The sequence below is a fragment of the Heptranchias perlo genome, unplaced genomic scaffold (assembly GCF_035084215.1).
Source record: "Heptranchias perlo isolate sHepPer1 unplaced genomic scaffold, sHepPer1.hap1 HAP1_SCAFFOLD_56, whole genome shotgun sequence".
Classification (NCBI taxonomy): Eukaryota; Metazoa; Chordata; class Chondrichthyes; order Hexanchiformes; family Hexanchidae; genus Heptranchias; species Heptranchias perlo.
This window is the reverse complement of record NW_027139581.1, coordinates 2,935,294-2,962,251: the sequence shown is the minus strand read 5'-3', so window position 1 is coordinate 2,962,251 and position 26,958 is coordinate 2,935,294. Positions and strand designations below refer to the sequence as shown.

Here is a 26,958-nt window from a genome sequence, read left to right as displayed (position 1 = left end):
CTGTTGTAATGCAGGCAGCCAATTTGAGCACAGCAAGCTCCCATAAACAGCAATGAAGAAAATGATGAGATAATCTGTTTTAGGTATTGGTTGAGTGATAAATATTGGCAGGACATCGGGGAGAACTCCACTGCTCTTCTTCGAATAGTACCATGGGATCTTTTACATCCACCTGTGAGGTCCTCAGTTTAACGCCTCATCCTAAAGACGGCATCTCCAACAGTGCAGCGCTCCCTCAGTACTGCACTGGAGTATCAGCCTTGATTTTCTGCTCAAATCCCTGGAGTGTAAACTGTGCCCAGGCAAGGACCATTTTTTACCAATCAAAATATTAAAGTTAAGCGTCCAGCAATCAGGCATCAGCTCATGTAACCTGAACTCCAGGTTACAACAATTCTCTCAAAATGATTGCTGATTTTATTTTCATCCGCCAACTGTACAGTCTCCATAAAATAAGGTAAAGGGAATAAAATGAAAACAAGAAAGATTCTTCATGATAACATGAATCAATACCAGTGGTGGTAATGCAGGGAACGGCATCAAACAGGAAATTAGAGATGCATGTAACAAGGGTACTGTAGTTATCATTGGTGACTTTAATCTACATCTTGACTTGGCCAAACCAAATTAGTAATAATACTGTGGAGGATGAATTCCTGGAGTGAGTCTGAGATGGTTTTTTAGACCAGTACGTTGAGGAGACAACTCGGGAACAGGCTATCCTTAATTGGATATTATGCAATGAGAAGGGGTTAATTAATTATCTTGTTTGCGTGGTCCTTTTGGAAAGAATGGCCATAACATGATAGAATTCTTCATTAAGATGGAAAGTGAAATAGTCCAATCGAAACTAGGGTCCCAAATCTAAACAAAGGAAACTACGAAGAATGAGGAGTGAGTTGGCTGTGATAGATTGGGGATTACCATGATGTTGGATAGGCAATGGTTAACATTCAAGGAGTGAATGCATGAACTGCATCAATTATACATTCCTTTCTGGCGCAAAAACACAAAAGGAAAAGCGGCCCAACCATGGCTAACAAAATAAATTAAGCATAATTTTAGATCCAAAGTGGAGTCATATAAAGTTGCCAGAAAATGGAGCAAGACTGAGGATTGGGATCAGTTTATAATTCAGCAAAAAAGATTACAAGGGGAAAATAGAGCATGAGAGCAAACTTGCAAGGAACAAAAAAGCAGACTGTTAAAGCTTCTACAAGTATGTAAAAAGAAAAAGATTAGTGAAGACAAATGCAGGTGCCTTACAGTCAGAAACGGGAGAATTTATAATGGGGAACAAGGAAATGGCAGAGCAATTAAACAAATACTTTGGTTCTGTCTTCACGGAAGAGGACACAAACATCTTCCCAGTTATGCTCGGGAACCAAGGGTCGAGTGAGAAGGAGGTGTGAAAGGAAATTAGTGTTTGGAAAAAAATAGTGCTGGAGAAATTATTGGGACTGAAAGCCGATAAATCCCCACGGCCTGATAATCTGCATCCCAGAGTATTAAAATAGTTATCTATGGAAATAGTGTATGCATTGGCTGTCATCTTCAAAAATTGCATAGATTTTGGAGACATCCCTGCAGATTGGAGGGTGGCAAAGGTTATCACACTATTTAGAAAATTGGGGGCGGGGGGGGAGAGAGAAAACAGGGAACGACAGACCGGTTAGCCTAACATCAGTAGTAGGGAAAATGCTCGAGTCTATTATAAAGGATATGATAACAGGACACTTCGAAAGTATCAATGGGATTAGACAAAGTCAACATGGATTTATGAAAGGGAAATCTTGTTTGACAAACCTACTGGAGGTTTTTGAGGGTGTAACTGGTCGGATAGATAAGGGGGAAACCAATGGATGTGGTGTATTATGATTTTCAGAAGGCCTTTGAGAAACTCCCACATAAGAGGTTCGTGTGCAAACTTAAAGCACAAGGGATTGGGGGTAACATACTGGCATGGATTGAAAATTGGTTAACAGATAGGAAACAGAGAGTAGGAATAAATGGGTCTTTTTCGGGGTTGCAGGTGGTAACGAGTGGGGTACCGCGGGGATCCGTTCTTTGCCCTCCATATTTGGATGAGGCAACCAAATGTAATATTTCCAAGTTTGATGATGATACCAAACTAGGTGGGGTGGTGAGTTGTGAGGATGATGCAAAGAGGCTTCAAGGCGATTTAGACAAGTTGATGGAGTGGGCAAATACATGGCAGATGCAGTATAACGTGGATAAATGTGAAGTTATCCACTTCGGATGGAAAAACAGAAAGGCAGAGTATTATTTAATTCGTGATAGATTGGGAAACGTTGATATAAAAAAGGACCTGGGTGTCCTTGTACACCAATCACTGAAAGCAAGCATGCAGGTGCAGCAAGCAGTTAGGAAGGCGAATGGTATGTTGGCCTTCATTGCAAGTGGATTTGAGGACAGGAGATAAGATGTCTCACTGCAGTTTTCAGGGCCTTGGTGAGACCACACCTGTTTGTGTGCAGTTTTGGCCTCCTTACCTAAGAAAGAATACACTTGGCATGGAGGGAGTGCAGCGAAGTTTCACCAGATTGAATCTTGGTACAGCAGCGTTGTCGTATGAGGAGATATTGCGTCGACTAAGCCTGTATTCACTAGAGTTTAGAAGAATAAGAGGGGATGTCATTGAAACGTATAAAACTCTGACAGGGCGAGACAGGCTGGATGCAAGGAGGATGTTTACCCTGAATGGGGGGGGGGGGGTCCAGAACGAGGGGTCACAGGCTAGGAAACGGAGCAGGACATTTCGGACTGAGATGAGGAGAAATTTCTTCACTCACAGGGTGGTGAAGCAATGGAATTCTCGACCCAGAAGGCTGGGGAGGCCATGTCACTGAATATATTTAAGAAGGACATTGATAGATTTCTAGACACAGAAGGCATGAAGGGGTATGGGGAGAGAGCGGGAATATGGTATTGAGATAAAGAATCAGCCATAATCATATTGAATGGGAGAGCAGGCTCGAAGGGCCGAATGGTCTACTTCTCCTCCTATTTTCTTTGTTTCCATGTTTCGATGGAAAAAGGAAGAGAGTAGCAAAAGTAAACGTTGGTCCCTTCCAGGCTGAGACAGGAGAAATTAAAATAGGTAATCAGAAAGTGGCAGAGACGTTAAACAAATATGTTTTTCTCTGTTTTCAGAGTGGAAGACACAAAAAGCACAACAAGAATAATGGGGAACCTGGGGGTAAATGAGAGGAAGGAACTTAACACAATTAATATCACTGGATAAAAAGTACTGGACAAACTAATGGAACTAAAAGCCGACAAATCCCCTGAACCCGATGGCCAACATCCGTGGGTTCTAAAAGAGGTGGCTGCAGAGATAGTAGATGCATCGGTTATGATCTTCCCAAATTCTCTAGATTCTGGAATGATCCCCGTGGATTGGAAGATAGCATATATTATCCCGCAATTCAAGAAGGGAGGGGGAGAGAAAACAAGGAACTGCACAGCAATTAGCCTGACCTCTGCCGTTGGGAAAATGTTGGAATCCATTATTAAGGAAGTGGTAACAGGGCACTTGGAACATCATAATATGATTCGGCAGAGTCAACATGGTTTTATGAAAGGGGAATCGTGTTTGACAAATTTATTAGAGTTTTTTGAGGATGCAACTCGCAGGATCGATAACGGGGAACCAATGGATGTCCTATATTTGGATTTTCAAAAGACATTCGATAAGATGCCACATCAAAGGTTGTTGCACAATGTAAGCGTTCATGGAGTTGGGATAATCCATCAGCACGGATAGAGGATTGGTTAACGGACAGAAAATAGAGTACGGATAAATGGGTCATTTTCAGGTTGGCAGGCTGTAACTATTGGGGTGCCGCAAGGATCGGTGCTTGGGCCTCAGCTGTTTACAATCTATATCAATGACTTAGTTGAACGGACCGAGTGTAATGTATCCAAGTTTGCCTATGATACAAAGCTAGTTGTGAAAGTAAGCTGTGAGGAGGACACAAAGAGTCTGCAAAGGGATATAGACAGGCTAAGTGAATGGGTAAGAAGGTGCCAGGTGGACTATAATGTGGGGAATTGTGAGGTTTTACAATTCGGTATGAAGAATAGAAAAGCAGAATATTTTTATATGGTGAGAAATTAGTAAAATTTGGTGTTCAGGGAGAATTGGGTGTCCTCGCACAAGAAACACAAAAAGTGATTATGCAGGTGCATAATGATTATGAGGAAGGCAAATGGCATGTTGGCGTTTATTGCAAGGGGGTTGGAGTACAAGAGTAAGGAAGTCTTACTACAGTTGTATAGGGCATTGGTGAGACCTCACCTGGAATATTGCGCAGAGTTTTGGTCTCCTTATCTAAGGAAGGATATAGTTGCCTCAGAGGCGGTGTGACGAAGGTTCACTAGATTAATTCCTGGGGTGAGAGGTTTGTCCTATGAAGAGAGGTTGAGTAGAATGGGACTATACTTTCTGGAGTTCAGAAGAATGTGAGGTGATTTCATTGGAACATATAAGATTCTGAGGGTACTTGACAGGGTACATGCCGAGTGGCTGATTTCTCTGGCTGGAGAGTCGAGAACTAGTGGTCATAGTCTCAGGGTAAGGGGTCGGCCATTCAAGACTGAGATGAGGAGGAATTTCTTCACGCAGAGGGTTGTGAATCTTAGGAATTCTCAACCCCAGAGGGCTGTGGATGCTGAGCCATTCAATATATTCAAGACTGAGATCGATAATTTTTTCGACTCTCGGGAATCAAGGGATATGGGGATCGGGCGGGAAGTGGAGTTGAGGTCGAAAATCAGCCATGATATTATTGAATGGCGGTGCAGGTTCGAGGGGCCGAGTGGCCTACTCCTGCTCCTATTTTATGTTCTTATGCTCTTATATTGCTTAATGCTTTATTTAAAAAAATCAAATAAGTGATTTGATTCCCAAACAGAATTAAAACGATGGGATTCTTGTCATTCTCCAGTGATTTGAACCGGCCATTCCATATCCAGACCCAGTGCTACCATGAGGCCATCAATGTCTGTTCATGGATTTCCAAGTGTCTTATATATAATTCGTGTTGGAGAGAATGTTCCTGTCACGTTTTCAACATTGGAATCTGTGTATTCAGAGAGAAAAATCCACGCGGAAGACCAGGATTCAATTCCCCGACAGGGAGGTTACATTTTTGCTGTCTTTAATAGATTCACTTTCATTTCTCTTGTAATTTACCTGTAATATTGGATGCGGAAAATACACTGAAAGACAAACTCGGACCATCCCACTTTCCACAATTTAATTTCACTGATATTCCAGCGATTTTAAAAGCTGCTCTCTGCCTCACCCTTCACCTCGATATCAGAACCAACAGTTCATCTGTTTTTTGGTGATATTGCTTGAGGAAAGATTATCGTCCAGGTTTCCAGCCATGCGCACAGCAAAGTCCCACAAACCGCAATGACAAAGTAACAGGTACATAATGCAGATGGTAAACGAGTGGAACTGAGCAGTATGAAAGTGTAACGGGATTAAATTAAAGAGCTGCCTGGAGTGGGGTTCACCCGGTTGTGAACCAATTGGATCTTAAGGCCTTAACCACTCGGCCTGGTACTTAATGACACTTTATTTACCTTTCCACGGGCCACTGGTGAAAGAAGATGAACGACCACTTTTCCATCTCTTTGTTGGATCATGTCCAGAGTCAAATTATGTGAGGAACGCGGGAGAGAGTGAGGGAGAGAAAGAAAGAGACAGAGACCCCCTCAGAAAAACGGAGAAAATGTGTGGCGCGCACACACACCAACACACACACACAAACAGACAGAAACACATCGGGTGACTCAAACACACAGAGAGAGACAGACTATCGGTCATTTGGCACATTCTTTGTTCTATTTCTGTCGTCGATTTCGTGAAATCTTGCAGATCAATTCCAACGAGCATAAAACTCGAAGTGTTCAAAGCCGTGCATTTTTAATTCACTGAAGAATGAGAAGTTTGCTGCATGTTCAACCGCTGATAATGGCATCCGCAGTCGGCAGGATCCGTACCTTCGCGGAAAGATCCCAATGGATTTCTGATCCATCGCTTTAACCACTCGGGGATACTCAGTACCATCTCAACACATCGACAAGCATGGAGGCGTGGGGTTAAAATATTAGACTAAAAATCCAACGGGTTTATACCCGCGTGGGTTCGAAACCCATTTCTGATAACTGTTATTTCCGTTCCATTTTGATACTGCTCATTGAAACTCTTGTTCCATCTGCCTCATGCACCTGTTACTCTGTCATTGCTGTTTGAGGGGCCTTGCTGGTCGCAAATTTCCAAACCTGGACGATAATGAACACCACCAAAAAGCAGATGAACTGACCATCCTTTTCATTGCTGTATGTGAGATCTTTCTGGTTAATCTCCTCTCCGCCCTTTCCGATGTCTTTGTCTCTCTGTCTCTCCCTGTCCTTCACCACGACGCCAACGAAGAACTGGCACAGGACGAAAAGTGAAGCTTTTGAAGGCAGCAAAAGTTCCACTTTCGGTCGGGGAATTGAACCGCGGGTGTTCGAGTTGCAGGCGAGGATACTCACCACAATACTAACGAGGAGCTGGTGTAATCTGGTGATGGACACTCACCACAGATGGCGTTGGACACCCTTCAAATTTCAGTGAATCTATTTTGAACATTTATTTGATGACAATTTGCGAAACTTCCTTCTTCAACTAACACCACCAAAACGCAGATTAACTGGCCATTCATTTCATTGTTGTATGTGGGATATTTCTCGTAAACCTCCTCTGCGCCCCGATCAGGGCCTCTCTCACTCTCCGTCTCTCTTCCTGTGTCTCGCTCTCTGTTTCTCTCTCTCTCTCTGTTGCGGGCTGCTGAATCAGCCCGGGAATGCTCACAGCTCGATTCTGCGTCTTCATTTCTTGCACATTATTCGTGTTCTGAAATCGAGGTGAAGAGTGAGGCAGAGAGCAGGTTTTAAAATCGCTGGAATATCAGTGAAATTAAATTGTGGAAAGTCGGATGGTCCGAGTTCGACTTTCAGTGTATTTTCCACATCAAATATTGGAGATAAATGAAAGTGAAGCTTTTAAAGGCAGAAACACCGGGACTTCGACATTGGAGAATTGAACCCTGATCAACCGCGTGACAGATGGGGATATTCAGCACGACACCAACGTGGAACGAGCGTGAGCAGTTGATGGACATTCCCCACAGATGGCGTTGGACACGCTGCAAATTTCATTGAATCCATTCCAACCATTTATTTGATGACAAAGCAAAGCGTAGAAGAAGTGACACTCAAGTACATTACATATAGAGCAAGATTCTGAAAAGACCAGGATGGCCGAGTGGTTAAGGCGTTGGACTTAAGATCCAATGGGTTTATCCCCACGTGGGTTCGAACCCCACTCCTGGTAGATGTTCCATTTTGATACTGATCATTGACTCTCTTTTGCAATTTGCATCACAGAATCATGGAAAGTTGACAGCACGGAAGGAGGCCTTTTGGCCCATCGTGTCCGTGCCGGCTCCATGCAAGACCAATCCAGCTAGTGCCACGACCCCGCCCTATCCCCCGAGCAATGCACTTTTGTTCCTTTCAAGAACTGATCCCGTTCCGTTTTGAAAGCCATCATTGAATCTGCCTCCATCAGCCACTTCGGGATGCTGAATTCGCCCGGGTCTCTTCACAACGCGACTCTGCCTTTCATTTCTTGCTCATTATTGTGGTTCTGACATCGAGGTGACGCGGAGAGTGAGATTTAAAATCGCTGAAATATCAGTGAAATTATATTGTGGAAAGTGGGATTGTCCGAGTTCGTTTATCAGTCTTTTTATCACACGTCCAATGTTCGAGATAAATGATATCTTGAAAGGCAGAAGAAGTTCATCGTCCAGGTGTATTTGAAGCCAGGTCTACCATGTAATCGGTAGGGATACCCACCACTTTCCAAACGAGCAACGAGCGTGAACAACCGATCCCCTGACCGAAGGTTGATACCGATACCAGTTCTGCGGCTCGGTGACGCAGAGCGCTGGATTATTGCGATTTTAAGTGAGCAGCATTGTGCTTTCAACAAGTAGTCGTGGCCGAGTGGTTAAGGTGATGGACTAGAAATCCATTGGGGTCTCCCCGCGCAGGTTCGAATCCTGCCGACTACGGTTTAAAGTTATCATTTTATCTTTTAATCTCTGAGTTTCAACCGATGCGAGTGTGTGAAATGAAAATCCATTGTCAAGAAGTCGGAGCAGGACATTCGCGGACTCATCATACAATCGAGAATAGTCAACATGGTTTTATGAATGGGAAATCGTGTCTGACAATTTTATTAGAGTTATTTGAGGAAGTAGCGATCAGGGTGGATAAAGGGGAACCAATGGATGCAGTATATTTGGATTTCCAAAAGGCATTCGATAAGGTGCCACATAAAAGGTGATATCCCTGCTGCTTGTTATTCTCCACGCTTACACACACCCGTGCCTTCTGCCGCTTCCTGCCACTGCTTCTGACCTTTACCTCGCAGAGAATAACAGGCACAATATAAGAGCTCATAGATTGGGGATTTGCTAACTCACAGAAAACAAAGAGTCGGGATTAAAAGTCATTTTCAAAATGGCAATCGGTAACTGACGGGTGCCGCAGGGATCAGTGCTGGGGCCTCAACTATTTACAATATGCATCAATGACTTGGATGAAGGGACAGAGCGTATTGTGGCCAAATTTGATGATGATACGAAAATAGGTGGAAAAGCAAGTTGCGAGGGTGGCACAAAGGATCTACAAAGGGATATTGACAGGTTAAGCGAATGGGCAAAAATTTGGCAGATGGAATATAAGGTGGGAAAATGTGAATTCATCCACTTTGGCAGGAAAAATAAAAAAGCAAAATATTATTTGAATGGAGAAATACTACAAAATGCTGCAGTACTGAGGGATATGAGTGTCATCGTACATGAAACACAAAAAGTCACCATGCAGGTGCAGCAGGTAATCCAGATGGCGAACGTAATATTGGACTATTGAGAGAAAGAAGAAGAAAATATTGACCATTTAATGATTCAACCGGAGCCGTTTTCCTGGGAGTCGGTTTTGAAACAGGACACAGTCTCAATTTGTTCCAATCTGTTTCCTTCTTTGACCCTGTGATTCTCAAATCTGCGGGTATTGGACAGATAGAGGGAGAGAGACTGACACAGACTCAGACAGACCGAGAGAGTCTCTTTCTCTCCCAGTGTCTCTCTCTCTTTCTGAGTGTCTCTCTTTCCCACTCTTTTCCTCGCACCCCACATCACTTTATTCTGGATCTTAACGAACAGAGAGATGGAAATGTGAACAGTGAGTCTTCTTTCAACAGTGGCCCGTGGAAAGTGAAACAAACTGTCATCAAATAGGTCATTTCATTAAAAGTTAAAGCTGGAAACAGGTACGGACGGGGATCGAGCTCGCGCTTTTCTATTATAATGAGACCAACGCTTTTCCAATTGGCCACCGCACCCCACGAGCCAAACACGGATGATAATGTTCTTCATCGGGTGAAGTCAGATCAACAGCTTGAAGCAACTGATTGCGACAATCGACTGATTGAGGAGCATTGGATTTCGACTATTCCGCCTGAACTAATAATTTCATGACAGTTCATTTAACGGGCCATTGTGGAAAGATTCACAGAGAGAGAGATAGAAAGAGACAGAGAGAGAAAACGAGGGAGAGAGATGGAGACATGGGGAGAGAGAGATAGAGAGACCTTAATAGAGAGTTTTAAAATCGTTGGAGTATCAGTGAGATTAAATTTTGGAAAGTGGGATGGTCCGAGTTAGTCTTTCAATGTTTTTTCCACGTCAAATATTGGAAATAAATTCCTTTCTGTATGTCTCTCTCTCTCTATTTGGAGCGGCTGAATTAGCCCGGGTCTGCAAACAGCTCGATTCTGCGGATTTATAACTTGCACATTATTCGTGTTCTGAAATCGAGGTGAAGAGTGAGGCAGAGAGCAGGTTTTAAAATCGCTGGAATATCAGTGAAATTAAATTGTGGAAAGTCGGATGGTCCGAGTTCGACTTTCAGTGTATTTTCCACATCAAATAGTGGAGATCAATGAAAGTGAAGCTTTTAAAGGCAGAAACACCGGGACTTCGACATTGGAGAATTGAACCCTGATCAACCGCGTGACAAATGGGGATATTCAGCACAACACGAAGGAGGAACTGGCGTGAACAGTTGATGGACACTCCCCACAGTTGGCGTTGGACACGCTTCAAATTTCATTTAATCCATTCCAACCATTTATTTGATGACAAACAAAACCGTAGAAGAAGTGACTCTCAAGCACATTACACATAGAGCAACATTATGAAAGGACCAGGATGGCCGAGTGTTTAAGGCGTTGGATTTAAGATCCAATGGTTTTATACCCGCGTGGGGTCCGAACCCCACTCCTGGTAGGTGCGGTTTGCGTTACATTTTGATACTGATCATTGACTCTCTTTTGCCATTTGCATCACAGAATCAGAGAAAGGTGACAGCACGGAAGGAGGCCTTTTGGCCCATCGTGTCCGTGCCGGCTTTATGCAAGACCAATCCAGCTAGTCCCACTCCCCCGCGCTATCCCTCCAGCACTGCAACCTTTTTCCTTTCAAGTACTTATCCCGTTCCGTTTTGAAAGCCATCATTGAATCTGCCTCCATCAGCCACTCGGGATGCTGAATTAGCCCGGGTCTGTTCACAACGCGACTCTGCCTTTCATTTCTTGCTCATTATTGTGGTTCTGACATCGAGGTGACGCGGAGAGTGAGATTTAAAATCGCTGAAATATCAGTGAAATTAGATTGTGGAAAGTGGGATTGTCCGAGTTCGTTTATCAGTCTTTTTTATCACACGTCCAATGTTCGAGATAAATGATATCTTTGAAGGCAGAATAAATTCATCGTCCAGGTGTATTTGAAGCCAGGTCGACCATGTAATAGGTAGGGATACCCACCACCATACAAACGAGCAACGAGCGTGAACAACCGACCCCCTCACCGACGGTTGATACCCACACCAGTTCTGCGGCTCGGTGTCGCAGAGCGCTGGATTATTACGATTATAAGTGAGCAGCATTGTGCTTTTAGCAAGTAGTCGTGGCCGAGTGATTAAGGCGATGGACTAGAAATCCATTGGGGTTTCCCCGCGCAGGTTCGAATCCTGCCGACTACGGTTTAGAGTTATCATTCTATCCTTTTATCTCTGCGTTTCAACCGATCCGAGTGTGTGCAAAATGAAAATTCATTGTCAAGAAGTCGGAGCAGGACATTCGCGGACTCATCATACAATTAGAATCGTCAACATGGTTTTATGAATGGGAAATCGTGTCTGACAATTTTATTAGAGTTATTTGAGGAAGTAGCGATCAGGGTGGATAAAGGGGAACCAATGGATGCAGTATATTTGGATTTCCAAAAGGCATTCGATAAGGTGCCACATAAAAGGTGATATCCCTGCTGCTTGTTATTCTCCACGCTTACACACAACCGTGCCTTCTGCCGCTTCCTGCCACTGCTTCTGACCTTTACCACGCAGAGAATAACAGGCACAAGATAAGAGCTCATAGATTGGGGTTTTGCTCACTAACAGAAAACAAAGAGTTGTGATTAAAGGGTCATTTTCAAAATGGCAATCGGTAACTGACGGGTGCCGCAGGGCTCAGTGTTGGGGCCTCAACTATTTACAATATGTATCAATGACTTGGATGAAGGGACAGAGCGTATTGTGGCCAAATTTGATGATGATACGAAAATAGGTGGAAAAGTAAATTGCGAGGGTGACACAAAGTATCTACAAAGGGATATTGACAGTTTTAGCGAATGGGCAAAAATTTGGCAGATGGAATATAAGGTGGGAAAATGTGAATTCATCCACTTTGGCTGGAAAAATAAAAAAGCAAAATATTATTTCAATGGAGAAATACTACAAAATGCTGCAGTGCAGAGGGATCTGGGTATCATCGTGCATGAAACACAAAAAGTCAAAATACAGGTGCAGCAGGTAATCCAGAAGGCAAACGGAATATTGAGAGAAAGACAGAGAAACCATTGACCATTTAACGATTCAACCGGAGCCGTTTTCCTGGGAGTCGGTTTTGAAAGAGGACACAGGCTCAATGTGTTCCAATCTGTTTCCTTCTTTGACCCTGTGATTTTCAAATCTGCGGGGATTGGACAGAAGGAGCGAGAGACACTGACACAGACTCAGACAGACCGAGAGAGTCTCTTTCTGAGTGTCTCTCTTGATCATTCTTTTCCTCGCACCCCACATCACTTTATTCTGGATCTCAACGAACAGAGAGATGAAAATGTGAACAGTGAGTCTTCTTTCAACAGTGGCCCGTGGAAAGTGAAACAAACTGTCATCAAATTGATCATTTCATTAATATTTGAAGCTGAAAACAGGTACGGACGCGGATCGAACCCGCGCGGTTTTGTTCAGCAAACCGACGCTTTGCCACTTGGCCACCGCACCCCTCGATCGATAACGAGATAATAATGCTCTTCATCGGGTGAAGTCAGATCAACAGCTTTTTGCAACTGATTGTGACAATCGACTGATTGAGGAGCAATGGATTTCGACTTTTCCGCCTGAAGGAATAATTTCATGACAGTTCATTTCACGGGCCATTGTGGAAAGATTCACAGAGAGAGAGATGGAAAGAGACAGAGAGAGAAAACGAGGGAGAGAGATGGAGACATGGGGAGAGAGAGATAGAGAGACCTTAATAGAGAGTTTTAAAATCGTTGGAGTATCAGTGAGATTAAATTTTGGAAAGTGGGATGGTCCGAGTTAGTCTTTCAATGTTTTTTCCACATCAAATATTCGAATATAAATTCCTTTCTGTATCTCTCTCTCTCTATTTAGAGCGGCTGAATTAGCCCGGGTCTGCAAACAGCTCGATTCTGCGTATTCATAACTTGCACATTATTAGTGTTCTGAAATCGAGGTGAAGAGTGAGGCAGAGAGCAGGTTTTAAAATCGCTGGAATATCAGTGAAATTAAATTGTGGAAAGTCGGATGGTCCGAGTTTGACTTTCAGTGTATTTTCCACATCAAATAGTGGAGATAAATGAAAGTGAAGCTTTTAAAGGCAGAAACACCGGGACTTCGACATTGGAGAATTGAACCCTGATCAACTGCGTGACAAATGGGGATATTCAGCACGACACGAACGAGGAACTGGCGTGAGCAGTTGATGGACACTCCCCACAGATGGCGTTTGACACGCTTCAAATTTCATTGAATCTATTCCAACCATTTATTTGATGACAAAGGAAAGCGTAGAAGAAGTGACACTGAAGTACATTACACATAAAGCTAGATTGTGAAAGGACCAGGATGGCCGAGTGGATAAGGCGTTAGATTTAAGATCCAATGGGTTTCTACCCGCATGGATTCGAGCCCCACTCGTGGTCGATATTGTTTCCGTTATATTTTGATACTGATCATTGACTCACTTTTGCCATTTGCATCACAGAATCATAGAAAGGTAACAGCACGGAAGGAGGCATTTTGGCCCATCGTGTCCGTGCCGGCTCCATGCAAGACCAATCCAGCTGGTCCCACTACCACGCCCTATCCCCCGAGCACTGCAATTTTTTTCCTTTCAAGTGCTTATCCCGTTCCGTTTTGAAAGCCATCATTGAATCTGCCTCCATCAGCCACTTCGGGATGCTGAATTAGCCCGGGTCTGTTCATAACGCGACTCTGCCTTTCATTTCTTGCTCATTATTGTGGTTCTGACATCGAGGTAACGCGGAGAGTGAGATTTAAAATCGCTGAAATATCAGTGAAATTAGATTGTGGAAAGTGGGATTGTCCGAGTTCGTTCATCAGTGTTTTTTCACACGTCCAATTTTGGAGATAAATGAAAACTTTAAATGTCGAAGAAGTTCATCTTCCAGGTGCATTTTAAGCCAGGTCGACCATGTAACAGGTCGGGATACCCACCACGAAACAAACGAGTAACTTGCGTGAACAATCGACCCCCTGACCGACGGCTGACACCGACACCAGTTCTGCTGTTCTGTGTCGCAGAGCGCTGGATTATTGCGATTTTAAGTGAGCAGCATTGTGCTTTTAGCAAGTAGTCGTGGCCGAGTGGTTAAGGCGATGGACTAGAAATCCATTGGGGTCTCCCCGCGCAAGTTCGAATCCTGCCGACTACGGTTCAGAGTTTTCTTTTCCGACCTTTCATCTCTGCGTTTCAACCGATCCGAGTGTGTGTCAAATGAAAATGCTCGAATCCATTATTCGGAAGTAGCAGCAGGACATTCGCGGACTCATGATACAATCTCGAATAGTCAACATGGTTTTATGAATGGGAAATCGTGTCTGAAAATTTTATTGGAGTTCTTTGAGGAAGTAACGATCAGGGTGGATAAAGGGGAACCAATGGATGCAGGATATTTGGAGTTCCAAAAGGCATTCGAAAACGTGCCATATAAAAGGTGGTATCCCTGCTGCTTGTTATTCTCCACGCTTGCACACACCCGTGCCTTCTGCCGCTTCCTGCCACTGCTTCTGACCTTTACCTCGCAGAGAATAACAGGCACAAGATAAGAGCTCATCGATTGGGGATTTGCGAACTTACAGAAAACAAAGAGTCGGGATTAAAGGGTCATTTTCAAAATGGCAATCGGTAACCGATAGGTGCCGCAGGGATCAGTGCTGGGGCCTCAACTATTTACAATATATATCAATGACTTGCATGAAGGCACAGAGTGTATTGTTGCCAAATTTGCTGATGATACGAAAATAGGTGGAAAAGCAAGTTGCGAGGGTGACACAAAGGGATATTGACAGGTTCAGCGAATGGGCAAAAATTTGTCAGATGGAATATAAGGTGGGAAAATGTGAAGTCATCCACTTTGGCAGGAACAATAAAAAAGCAAAATATTATTTCAACGGAGAAATACTACAAAATGCTGCAGTACAGAGGGATCTGGGTGTCATCGTACATGAAACACAAAAAGTCACCATGCGGGTGCAGCAAGTAATCCAGAAGGCAAACGGAATATTGGACGATTGAGAGAAAGACAGAGAAACGGACACACACAGAAAAGCTGAGAAAAAATGAGACACACACACATTGCACACAGAGGCATGGTCGTTCTTGGTGCCCGTCTGTTGCAGCGCGATGGATGGTTGCAATTTTAAGTGAGCAGCATTCAGCTGAGCTCTCGCAGACGTGGCCGAGTTGTTTCGGGCGATGGATAAAAAATTCAATGGGGTCTCCCCGTGCAGGTTCAGAGCTTTGTTTTCAGACCCTTCACGTCTGCGTTTCAACCGACATGTGTGTGTCTGTCTGTCAGTGTGTGTACCTGTGTGTTTGAGTATCTATCTGTGTATCAGTGTCTGCTGAGTCAGCGTGTGTGTATTGTGTCTGTCCGTGTGTGTCTCACTTATTCAACGCTTTTCAGAGTGTCTCTCTGTCACTCTTTCCCCCGCTCCCCACATCATTTCATTCTGGACTTTGACTAACAAAGAGATGGAATATGTGAAAGACAAGCCTTCTTTCAACACATTGTGAGCTAGTTGCCAAGACTGATGCCCACTGAGCGACGGCTGATAACTATACCAGTCATGCGGCTCTGCGTCAATTGTTTGTCCGATTACGCTGGTGTGAAGCGCCTTGGGGCGTTTTGCTGCGTTAAAGACTCGATATCAATGCAAATTTTTGTTGTGGGCAATTGTGATAGCATCAAACTGAGATAGTTGAGGGGAGAGCTGCACCGCCACCACTGGAGACGATTGGTATTGCAGGCATCTCCTGTTTTGTGAGTTTCACCGGCCTCCCTCTTCTCAGACCCCTTGCGAACCTTGTCCGGTTCCCGGTTTGGGAACCTCTGCTCTGCTCAGCTCTCTGGTGGGGTGGGGCTTGAAACCACAATCTTCAGACTCAAAGGCCAGAGTGGAGCAGATTAGAGAGATCTGAGATTCGCTGGAATATCAGTGCAATTAATTTCGGGAAGGTGGGAACATTTTATCAATAGATTTTCTGCATCCAATATTGCAGATAAATAGCCAGAAACATAAAAGTGAGACTTTTAATGCCACAATTGAACCTCGGTCTTCCGCGTGCTCCCACTAACGGAGAACTGATGCACGAAGTGAATGTCCTCTCACCACAGATGGTCTGAGACATGTTTTATGTTTTATGTTCCAGTCAATCTTTTTAAACTATTTATTTGATGATAGTTTGTTTAACTTTCCATGGGTCTCTGTTGAAAGAAAACTTACCTTTCACAATTCCATCACTTTGTTGGTCAAGGTACAGAGCAAAATGATGTGGGGAGCTGGGGACAAAATGACAGGGAGAAAGAAAGACTGTGAGACACTCAGAAAAGCGTGGAAGTGACACTCAGGCACGTTGCACACAAACTTTCCACGGGCCTCTGTTGAAAAAAAACTTACCTTTCACATTTCCATCTCTTTGTTAGTCAAGGTGCCAGAATAAAGTGATGTGTGGAGCGGGAAAGAGTGACAGAGAGAGAGAGAAAGGCAGAGAAAGAGGAGACCCACTCACAAAAGCTTAGAACAAGTGAGACAAACATACACATTACACACACAGGCCTAGTGAACCTTGGTGCCCGTGTGTTGCAGAGCGATGGGTCGTTGCCATTTTAAGTGAGCAGGTTTTAGTTGAGGTTAAGTCGTTGTGCTGAAGGCAATGGACCAGAAATCTATTGGGGCCTCCCCGCAGCTTCGAATCCTGCCGACAACGGTTCACAGCTTTCTTTTCAAAACTTCCATATCTGCGTTTCAACATACACGTGTGTGTCGGTCTGTCAGTGTGTGTAACTGTATGTGTGATTATCTATCTGTGTATCAGTGTCGGTTTGTACATGGCTGCGTGTGTGTAATGTGTCTGTGCGTGTGTGTCTCACAGCTGAGTGCAGTGGATACAACAAAAGCTACGGGCCCCGACAACATCCCGGCTCTCGTGCTGAAGACTTGTGCTCCAGAACTAGCGGCGCCTCCAGCCAAACTGTCCCAGTACAGGTACAACACTGGCATCTACCCGACAATGTGGAAAATTGCCCAAGTATGTCCGGTCCATAAAAAGCAGGACACAACCAATCCGGCCAATTACCGCCCAATCTGTCTACTCTCAAACATCAACAAAGTGATGGAAGGTGTCGTAGACAGTGCTATCAAGCGGCACCTGCTCACCAATGCTCAGTTTGGGTTACGCCAGGACCACTCGGCTCCAGACCTCATTACAGGCTTTGTCCAAACATGGACAAAAGAGCTGAATTCCAGAGGTGGGGTGAGCGTGACGGCCCTTGACATCAAGGCAGCATTTGACCGAGTGCAGCACCAAGGAGCCCTCGTAAAATTGAAGTCAATGGGAATGATGGTGAAAATTCTCCAGTGGCTGAAGACATACCGAGCACAAAGGAAGATGGTTAGTGGTTGCCAAAGGCCAATCATCTCAGCCCCAGGACACTGCTGCAGAAGTTCCTCAGGTCCATCCACCACCCTAAACATTCACTCCCTCCACCACCGGCGCACAGTGGCTGCAGTGTGTACCATCTACAGGATGCACTGCAGCAACTCGCCAAGGCATCTTCAACAGCACCTCCCAAACCCGCGACCTCTACCACCCAGAAGGACAAGGGCAGCAGGCGCATGGGAACAACACCACCTGCACGTTCCCCTCCAAGTCACACACCATCCCGACTTGGAAATATATCGCCGTTCCTTCATCGTAGCTGGGTCAAAATCCTGGAACTCCCTTCCTAACAGCACTGTGGGGGAACCTTCACCACACGGACTGCAGCGGTTCAAGAAGGCGGCTCACCACCACCTTCTCGAGGGCAATTAGGGATGGGCAATAAATGCTGGTCTCTCCAGCGACGCCCACATCCCATGAACGAATAAAATTAAACAACGCGACTGTTTCTTTCATTTCTTGCTCATTATTGTGGTTCTGTCATCAAGGTGACGCAGAGAGGAAGGTTTAAAATCGCTGGATTGTCAGTGAAATTATATTGTGGAAAGTGTGATAGTCCGAGTTAGTTTATCAGTGTTTTTTCACGCATCCAATGTTGAAGATAAATTGCAAGAGAAATGAAAGTGAAGCTTTTAAATGCAATAAGATTTGATATATTTCGTCGGGGAATTAAGCCCCGGTCTCTCGCATAACAGGCGGGGATATTCACCACAAAACGAACGAGGAACTGCCGTGGGCTAATTAAGGACTCTCACCACAGATGGCGTCAGACACGCTTCAGGTTTCAGTGAATCTATTTTAACCATTTATTTGATGACAATTTGCTTAACTTTCCACGGGCTACTGTTGAAAGAAGTCTTACCTTTCACATTTCCATATCTTTGTTCATCAAGGTCCAGAATAAAGTGATGTGGGGAGTGCGGGAGAGAGTGACAGAGCGAAGAAAGGCAGAGGAACGGAGACTCACTCGGAAAAGCTTCGAAAAAGTGAGACACACAAATACAGGTACATTACACACACAGGCAGCCCGATTCTTAATGCTCGTCTGTTACAGAGCGATGGGTCTTTGTAATTTTAATGTGAGCAGCATTTAGAACAGGTTCAGTCGTCGTCCCGAAATCCATTGGATTCTCCCCGCGTATGATCGAGTCCTGCCGACTCCGGTTCAGAGCTTTCTTTTCAAACCTTTCATCTCTCCGTTTCAATCTGCACGAGTGTGTGTGTGTCTCACTTTTACAACGCTTTTCAAAGTGTTTCTCTGTCTTTCTCTCTCTCTGTCTCTCTTTCCCCCGCTCCCCACATCATTTCATCTTGACTGACAAATTGATGGAAATGTGAAAGACAAGTCTTCTTTCAGCAGATTGTGTGCTCGCTGCCGACAGTGCTGCCCACTGAGCGACTGCTGACACCTCGACCAGTTCTGCGGTTTGAAGCCCACTCCTGGTCGCTTTTTAATTTACACTTTCATACTGTTCAGTGACACACTTTTTACATCTGCATTATGTACCTGGTACTTTTTCATTACTATTAATGGGACCTTGCTGTGCGCAAATTTGGAAACCTGAACGGTAATCCTTCCTCCCTCAACGAACACCACCAAAAAGCAGATTAACTGGCCATCCATTTCATTGTTGTATGTGGGATCTTTCTGCTAATCATCCTCTGCGTCCTTATCAAGGCTTCTCTCACTCTCCATCTCTCTTCTTGTGTCTCGCTCTATGTTTCTCTTTCTTTCTGTATCTCTCTCTCTCTCTCTGTCTGTTTCGAGCTGCTGAATTAGCCCGGGTCTGCTCACAGCTCGATTCTGCGTATTCACCACTTGCAAATTATTGTGGTTCTGACATCGAGGTGAAGGGTGCGCCTGTCTGTCAGTGTGTGTACCTGTTTGTGTATCAGTGTCTGGGTGTGTAGGTCGCTCTATATGTGTGTATGTAATGTGTCTCACTTCTTCAACGTTTTTCAGATTGTCTCTCTGTCTTTTAAAGGCAGTTAAAGTTGGGTATCCCCGGTCTCCCGCTAGACAGACGATACTAACGAGGAACTGCCGTGAGTCGGTCAAGGACAATCACCACGGATGGCGTTAGATGCGCTTCAATTTTCAGTGACTCTATTTCAACCATTTAGTTCATTACAATTCGCTAAATTTAGTGGTGCTCCCGAGCCACTCTTGGTGATGGACATGGAAGTTCCCCACCCAGAGTGCCCCTGCTCCCGTCAGTGCCTCCTCTAAGTGCTGCTCAACATGGAGGAGGACTGATTCATCAGCTGAAGGAGGGCGGTAGGTGGTAATCAGCAGAAGGTTTCCTTGCCCATGTTTGACCTGATGCCATGAGATTTCATGGGGTCCGGAGTCAATGCTGAGGTCTCCCTCCTGACTGCATATCACGATACCCCCACCTCTGGTGGGTCTGTCCTGCCGGTGGGAGTGGACATACCCAGGGATGGTGATGGAAGAGTCTGGGACGTTGGCCGAAAGGTATGATTCTGTGAGTATGGCTATGTCAGGCTATTCTTGGGACAGCTCTCCCAATTTTGTCACAAGTCCCAAGATGTTTGTGAGGAGGACTTTGCATTGTCGACTGGGCTTGGTTTGCCTTTGTTGTGTCCGGTGCCTCGTGGTCCGTGATAGCCTTTCAGTGTATTTTCCGCATCAAATATTAGAGATAAATTGCAAGAGAAATGAACGTGAAACTTTTAAAGGCAGCGAAAGTGCAACCTCCCCGTTGGAGAATTGAACCCCCGGTCACTTGCGTGATAAGCGGTGATACTCACCAGTACACGAACGAAGAACTGGTGTGGGTCAGTAAAGGACACTCACCACAGATGGCGTTAAACATGCTTCAAATTTCAGTGAATCTATTCTAACCATTTATTTAATGACCTTTCATCTCTGCGGTTCAATCTACACGTGTGTCTGTCTGTCAGTGAGTGTACCTGTGTGTGTGTGTGTGTGTGTGTTAGTATCTGTCTATGTATCAGTGTCTGTGTGTGTACATGGCTGTGCATGTGTGTGTCTAAAATGAAAATGCTAGAATCCATTATTAAGGAAATTATCCTTCCTCCCTCAACTAACAAAACCAAAACGCAGATTAACTGGCCATCCATTTCATTGTTGTATGTGGGATCTTTCTGGTAAACCTCCACTTGGAGATAAATTGCAAGAGGAATGAAAGTGAAGCTTTTAAAGGCAATAAAAATGTAACCTCCCGGTGGGGAAATTGAACCCTGGTTTCCACGGGCCACTGTAGAAAGAAGACTGACCTTTCACATTTCCATCTCTCTGTTCGTCAAGGTCCAGAATAAAGTGATGTGGGGAGAGCGGGAGGGAGTGACAGAGAGAGAAAGACAGAGAAAGAGAGAACCACTCAGAAAAGCTCAGCAAAAGTGAGACATACACACATATTTAGGCACATTACACACACAGGCATAATCGTTAAATCTCTCTCTCTCCCTCTCCCCCCAATATTTCAAGGTGTCTCTCAGGATCAGTCTTTCTCTCTCTCTCTCTCTGTTTCAGTCTCTCTCTCTCTCTCTCTGTTTGTCTCTCCCCCTCCCTCTCTCTAATTCCCGCAGATCTGAGAATCACAGGGTCAAAGAAGGAAACAGATCGGAACACATTTGTGCTCTGCAACAGACGGGCCCCAAGAATTCAGTCCCCAAACAGTCTCCGCTCAATAATATTCTGAAAGTGACAATCACCTGTTTCATTCTTTTTCTGTTCTATTTTTCTGTCGTTTTTGAAGAAGAAGTGAGGCAAAGAAGTAACATTTGTAGTTAGCGTCTTAAAAATGCTTCCTCCCTATCGGGGAATTGAATCCCTGGCTAAGGGGGGATATCTCACCACGATGGAGAATATCCAATTGGAAGTTATTTTTCCGAAGACTTTTAATCGCCCCACGTCCCCGTGTCTCGCCATCTCAGGGAGGAGGTCAAACTCGCCGGAAAAACTTGAACCATTTAACGATTCTAGCGGAGCCGTTTTCCTGGGAGTCGGTTTTGAAACAGGACACAGGCTCAATGTGTTCCAATCTGTTTCCTTCTTTGACCCCGTGATTCTCAAATCTGCGGGTATTGGACAGATGGAGGGAGAGAGACTGACACAGACTCAGACAGACCGAGAGAGTCTCTTTCTGTCCCAGTGTCTCTCTCTCTTTCTGAGTGTCTCTCTTTCCCACTCTTTTCCTCGCACCCCACATCACTTTATTCTGGATCTGAACGAACAGAGAGATGGAAATGTGAACAGTGAGTCTTCTTTCAACAGTGGACCGTGGAAAGTTGAACAAACTGTCATCAAATCGGTCATTTCATTAAAAATTCAAGCTTGAAACAAGTACGGACGGGGTTCGAACCCGCGCTTTTCGGTTTACAAGACCGACGCCTTTCCACTTGGCCACCGCACCCCACGAGCAAAAACCCGATGATAATGCTCTTCAGCGGGTGAAGTCAGATCAACAGGTTTATGCAACTGATTGCGACAATCGACTAATCGAGGAACAATGGATTTCTACTATTCCGCCTTAACGAATAATTTCATGACAGTTTATTTCACGGGCCGTTGTGGAAAGAGTCACAGAGAGAGAGATAGAAAGAGACAGACAGAAAGAGAGAGAGAGAGAGAGAGAGATAGAGACAGATGGAGATACGGGGAGAGAGATGCAGAGAGAGAGACCTTAATAGAGAGCTTTAAAATCGGTGGAATATCAGTGAAATTAAATTCAGGAAACTGGGATGGTCCGAGTTCGTCTTTCAATGTATTTTCCACATCAAATATTGGAAATAAATTTCTTTCTGTATGTCTGTCTCTCTCTCTCTTTCTCTTCGTTTAGAGCGGCAGAATTAGCCCGGGTCTGCAAACAGCTCGATTCTGCGTATTCATTACTTGCACATTATTCGGGTTCTGAAATCGAGGTGAAGAGTGAGGCAGAGAGCAGGCTTTAAAATCGCTGGAATATCAGTGAAATTAAATTGTGGAAAGTGGGATGGTCCGAGTTAGATTTTCAGTGTATTTTCCACATCTAATATTGGAGATCAATTGCAAGTGAAAGTTTTTCGGACGGAGGGAGGTGTACAGTGGTGTTCCCCTTAGGTCGGTATTGGGACCATTGCTTTTTTGACATATATTAATGACTTGGACTTGGGTGTGCAGGGCAAAATTAAAAAAATTGCAGGTGACTCAAAACTTGGAAGTGTAGTGAACAGTGAAGAGGATAGTGAAAGACTGCAACAAATATATATTCCTTAAGGCACAAAAACCCAACAGGAAAAGTGGTCCAACCGTGGCGAACAAGATAAATTAAAGATAGTATTAAATCAAAGGAAGAGGCAAATAAAGTTGCCAGAAAAAGCAGTAAACCTGAGGATTGGGAGCATTTTAGAATTCAACAAAGGAGGACCAAGAAATTGATGATGAAAGGGAAAATAGAAAATGAGAGTCAACTGGCAAGAAACATAACGGACTCTAAAAGCTTCTGTAGGTATGCAAAAAGCTAAAGAATAACGATCGTTAGTGCTTAAGGCGTTGGATTTAAAATCCAATTGTTTTATATCAGCGTGTTTCCACACTCCTCGTAGCTGTTTCATTTTGATACTGCTCATTGTCACTCTTCATCCATTTGCATCAGAGAAAGGTTACAGCACGGAGGGATCGTTGCAATTTCCAGTGAGCAGCATTTAACTGAAATCAAGTCGTCGTCGCCAAGTGGTTAAAGCGATCGATTAGAAATCCATTGGGATCTCCCCGCGCAGCTTTGAATCCTGCCGACAACGGTTCAGAGCTTACTTTCCAAAGATTTCATTTCTGCGTTTCAACCTGCACATGTGGGTACCTGTCCGTGTATGTGTATGTGTAATGTGTCACTTCTTCAACGCTTTTCAGAGTGTCTCTCTTTCCCTGCTCCCGACATCATTTCATTCTGGACCTTGACTGACAAAGAGATGGAAGAAATAACACTCAAGCACATTATATAAAAACACAGTAAACAGGATGGCCGAGTGGTTCAACCGTTTTACTTAAAATCCGCTGGGTTTATGTTCTCGTGGGTTCGAACCGCACTCCAGTGCGTTGTTATTTCGGTTACATTTTGACAGTGCTCATTGTCACTCTTCTCCCATTTACATCATACCGTCTGATAAAGGTTTCAGCACGAAAGGAGGCCATTCGTCCCATCGAGTCTGTACCGGCCCTGTGCAAGAACATTCCAGCTCGTCCCTGTCCCCGTGGCCCTGCATTTTTTCAGCCATGATTGAATCTGCCTCCACCACCCCCTCGGGCAGTGCATTCCAGATCCAAACCACTCGCTGTGTAAAAAAGTTTTTCACCTTTGGTTCTTTTGTCAATCGTCTTAAAGCCATGTCCTCTAGTTCTTGACCCTTCCACCAATGGGAACACTTCTTCTCTATCGACTCTGTCTGGACCCTTCATGATTTTGAATACCTCGATCAAATCTCCTCTCAACCTTCTCTGTTTCAAGGAGAACAACCCCAGCTTCTCCAGTCCATTCAAGTAACTAAAGTCCCTCATCCCTGGAATCATTCGAGTAAATCTCTTCTGTACCCCCGCCAGGGCCTTCACATCTTTCCGAAAGTGCGGTGCCCAGAATTGGACACAATACTCCAGTTGTGGTCAAACCAGTGTTTTATAACGGTTCATCATGACTTCCATACTTTTGTACTTGTGCCTCTATTTATAAAGCCAAGGATCCCATTGCTTTTTTAAACGGTTTCTCAACATGCCCTGCCACCTTTCAAGATTTGTGCACATAAAGCCCCCGATCTCTTTGTTCCTCTACCCGTTTTAGACTTGTGCCCTTTAGTTTATATTGCGTCTCCTCATTCTTCCTAATAAAATGTATCACTTCGCATTTTTCTGCATTAAATTTCACCTTCCACGTGTCCGCCCATGCCACCAGCCTGTGTATATCCTCTTGAAGTCTATCACTATCCTCCTCGCTGTTTACGACCATTCCAAGTTTTGTTTCATCTGCAAATTTTGAAATTGAGCCCTGCACGCCCAAGTCCAAGTCATTAATATATATCAATAAAAGCAGTGGTCCCAGGACCCACACTGGGGAACACCACTATCCACCTCCCTCCAGTCCTAAAACAACCGTTCAGCACTTCTCTCTGTTTCTTGTCCCAAATTCAATTCTATATCCATGCTGCTACTGCCCCTTTTGTTCCATGGGCCGCAATCGTGATCATAAGCCGACCGTGCGGCACTCTATCAAACGCCTATTGAAAGTCCATATACACCACACCAACCACATTGTTATCGGAAGAGATATCTGTGTGGAGACTTCGTTTTAGCAAGGAGGCAATCGGCCGCCTCTATGAGATGTTACAAGAGGACCTTCAGCCACCTTCTACTTCCTGCAGGGCCTCGTCAGTGGCATGTGGGTCATTTCAGTCAGGCCCTGGTGACATGTGTAACATCACCAGAGCCCTGTGAGAGTCTGAATTCATCAGGTCACAGATACACCATCACCCAGAGCCCTGTGAGAGTCTGAATTCATCATGTCACACATACACCATTACCCAGAGCCCTGAGGGAGTCTGTATTCATCAGGTCACGGATACACAATCACCCAGAGTCCTGTGAGAGTGGATTCATGAGGTCACGGGCGCGATATTCCGCGCGGTTTCCCAGTTGATCAAACTTGACATGTCCCCAGCGCGGTAAAGGGAGAGGTCGACCGTGTTCCACAGGATCGCTGGATTCCCCAATGGGAGAGGTCTACCGCGTTCCACACGATCGCTGGATTCCCCAAAGGGAGAGATCTACCGTGTTCCACACGATCGCTGGATTCCATAAAGGGAGAGATCTACCGTGTTCCACAGGATCGCTGGATTCCCCAAAGGGAGAGATCTACCGTGTTCCACACGATCGCTGGATTCCCCAAAGGGAGAGATCTACCGTGTTCCACAGGATCGCTGGATTCCCCAAAGGGAGAGATCTACCGTCTTCCACACGATCGCTGGATTCCCCAAAGGGAGAGATCTACCGTGTTCCACACGATCGCTGGATTCCCCAAAGGGAGAGATCTACCGTGTTCCACAGGATCGCTGGATTCCCCAAAGGGAGAGATCTACCGTGTTCCACAGGATCGCTGATTTCCCCAAAGGGAGAGGTCGACCGCGTTCCACAGGATCGCTGGATTCCCAGATTACAGGGGGCTGTCGACGGATTCAATGTGACGTTCAAGGCACCCAATGAGGCACCTGTCACTAACATCAACAGGAAGAGGTTTAATTGGTTAAATGTGAGGTTCCTTTGCGATGCCGACCGGTGGATCATGAGTGTAAATACAGATCACAAGGGAAGTGCCCATGATGCCTTCGTCCTTCGCCACTCAGACTTGCAATGATACATTCACCGGAGAGCAGCAAGGATCTGGATGGATTTCAGGTGACAAGGGCGACACGCTAAAGCCGTGGCTGATGACACCCTACCACAGGACCAATAGTACAGCACAGGAGAGGTACAACCGTGCCCACGTGTGCTCGCGCCAAGTCGTGGAGAGGAAAATCGGGGAGCTGAAATCACGCTTTCGATACTTGGACAGGTCGGTGGATCCTTGCAATACTCACCTGTCAAGGTGTCCAGGGTTATGGTTGTCTGCTGTGCATTGCACGACTTTGTCTGCGGGAAGGACTGAACTTTGACCAGGAAGAAGAGATTTTGCTGGGAATGGATGAGATGCAGGATGACAACCCGGATGTTGCTGGGGCCTTGGTTGGACCCCAATCCCCACCCCCGAGGAAACCGTGGCTGCAGGGGACAGGGCAGCGAGAGAGCACCCAGTGGCTGATGCTTTTAGACATCGATGAAAGTGACTAATTGCCTCCCCACTCCCTTCCAGGAAAGCAGATAACAGGACAAGCAAGATTGAAAGTGAAACAGTGAGCTTGAATTGCCGCATCAAAAAAATAGTGCAAAACTTTACATTAACATTTTGAGGTAGTTCGCAATTGCAAAACTTTATTGTGAACATTGAGTTGTGTGGTGCAAAATTTTAAATAACAATTGCGTTAGCTTATTAATTTTCTGGTTCGAAATCAGTTGTGATGTTAACATGGTTTACATTAATAAATTTTTCGAACAATTACAAATGACTTCTGACTAAGATTGAAGGGCAGCAGCAGCAAACAAAATTATCGCACAAACAATCAGGAGAGATTCATTACATCACAAAATATCAACAGGCGAATAAAAACAAACAACCAAAACACCAACCGAACAAACAGCAATAAGATTTACAGACGCCCCCTAGCGTCATGCTCGAGGGTCGCTGTGACACTCTGAATAAGAGGAGGTGAACTCTGTACAAGAGGAGGATCCTATTTCCTCCTGGCCCCCATCCCTCCCTGTGATCCAGCCCCTCTTCAGCCTCTGTGTCTTGTAAAATGGCTGAAATCAGGGAGCTCGGAGCTGGGGTGCTGCTGTTCCATGGGGACATGAGTAAAAGTAGCGTCAGGTG

General features: G+C 44.9%; 6 non-coding genes across 6 annotated transcripts; 5 read left to right on the top strand and 1 right to left on the bottom strand.

Moving 5' to 3' along the window:
• Nucleotides 1-7,331: 7,331 nt before the first annotated feature.
• trnal-uaa (transfer RNA leucine (anticodon UAA)) lies at nt 7,332-7,414 on the top strand. Its single transcript has one exon. It is a non-coding gene; the product is annotated as a tRNA-Leu (tRNA).
• A 663-nt stretch (nt 7,415-8,077) lies between these two features.
• Nucleotides 8,078-8,159, top strand: trnas-aga (transfer RNA serine (anticodon AGA)). The gene has a single exon. It is a non-coding gene; the product is annotated as a tRNA-Ser (tRNA).
• Nucleotides 8,160-10,355: 2,196 nt separating this feature from the next.
• On the top strand, nt 10,356-10,439 carry trnal-uaa (transfer RNA leucine (anticodon UAA)). Its single transcript has one exon. It is a non-coding gene; the product is annotated as a tRNA-Leu (tRNA).
• A 672-nt stretch (nt 10,440-11,111) lies between these two features.
• On the top strand, nt 11,112-11,193 carry trnas-aga (transfer RNA serine (anticodon AGA)). Its single transcript has one exon. It is a non-coding gene; the product is annotated as a tRNA-Ser (tRNA).
• A 2,917-nt stretch (nt 11,194-14,110) lies between these two features.
• Nucleotides 14,111-14,192, top strand: trnas-aga (transfer RNA serine (anticodon AGA)). The gene has a single exon. It is a non-coding gene; the product is annotated as a tRNA-Ser (tRNA).
• Nucleotides 14,193-21,810: 7,618 nt separating this feature from the next.
• On the bottom strand, nt 21,811-21,882 carry trnat-ugu (transfer RNA threonine (anticodon UGU)). The gene has a single exon. It is a non-coding gene; the product is annotated as a tRNA-Thr (tRNA).
• Nucleotides 21,883-26,958: the final 5,076 nt, after the last annotated feature.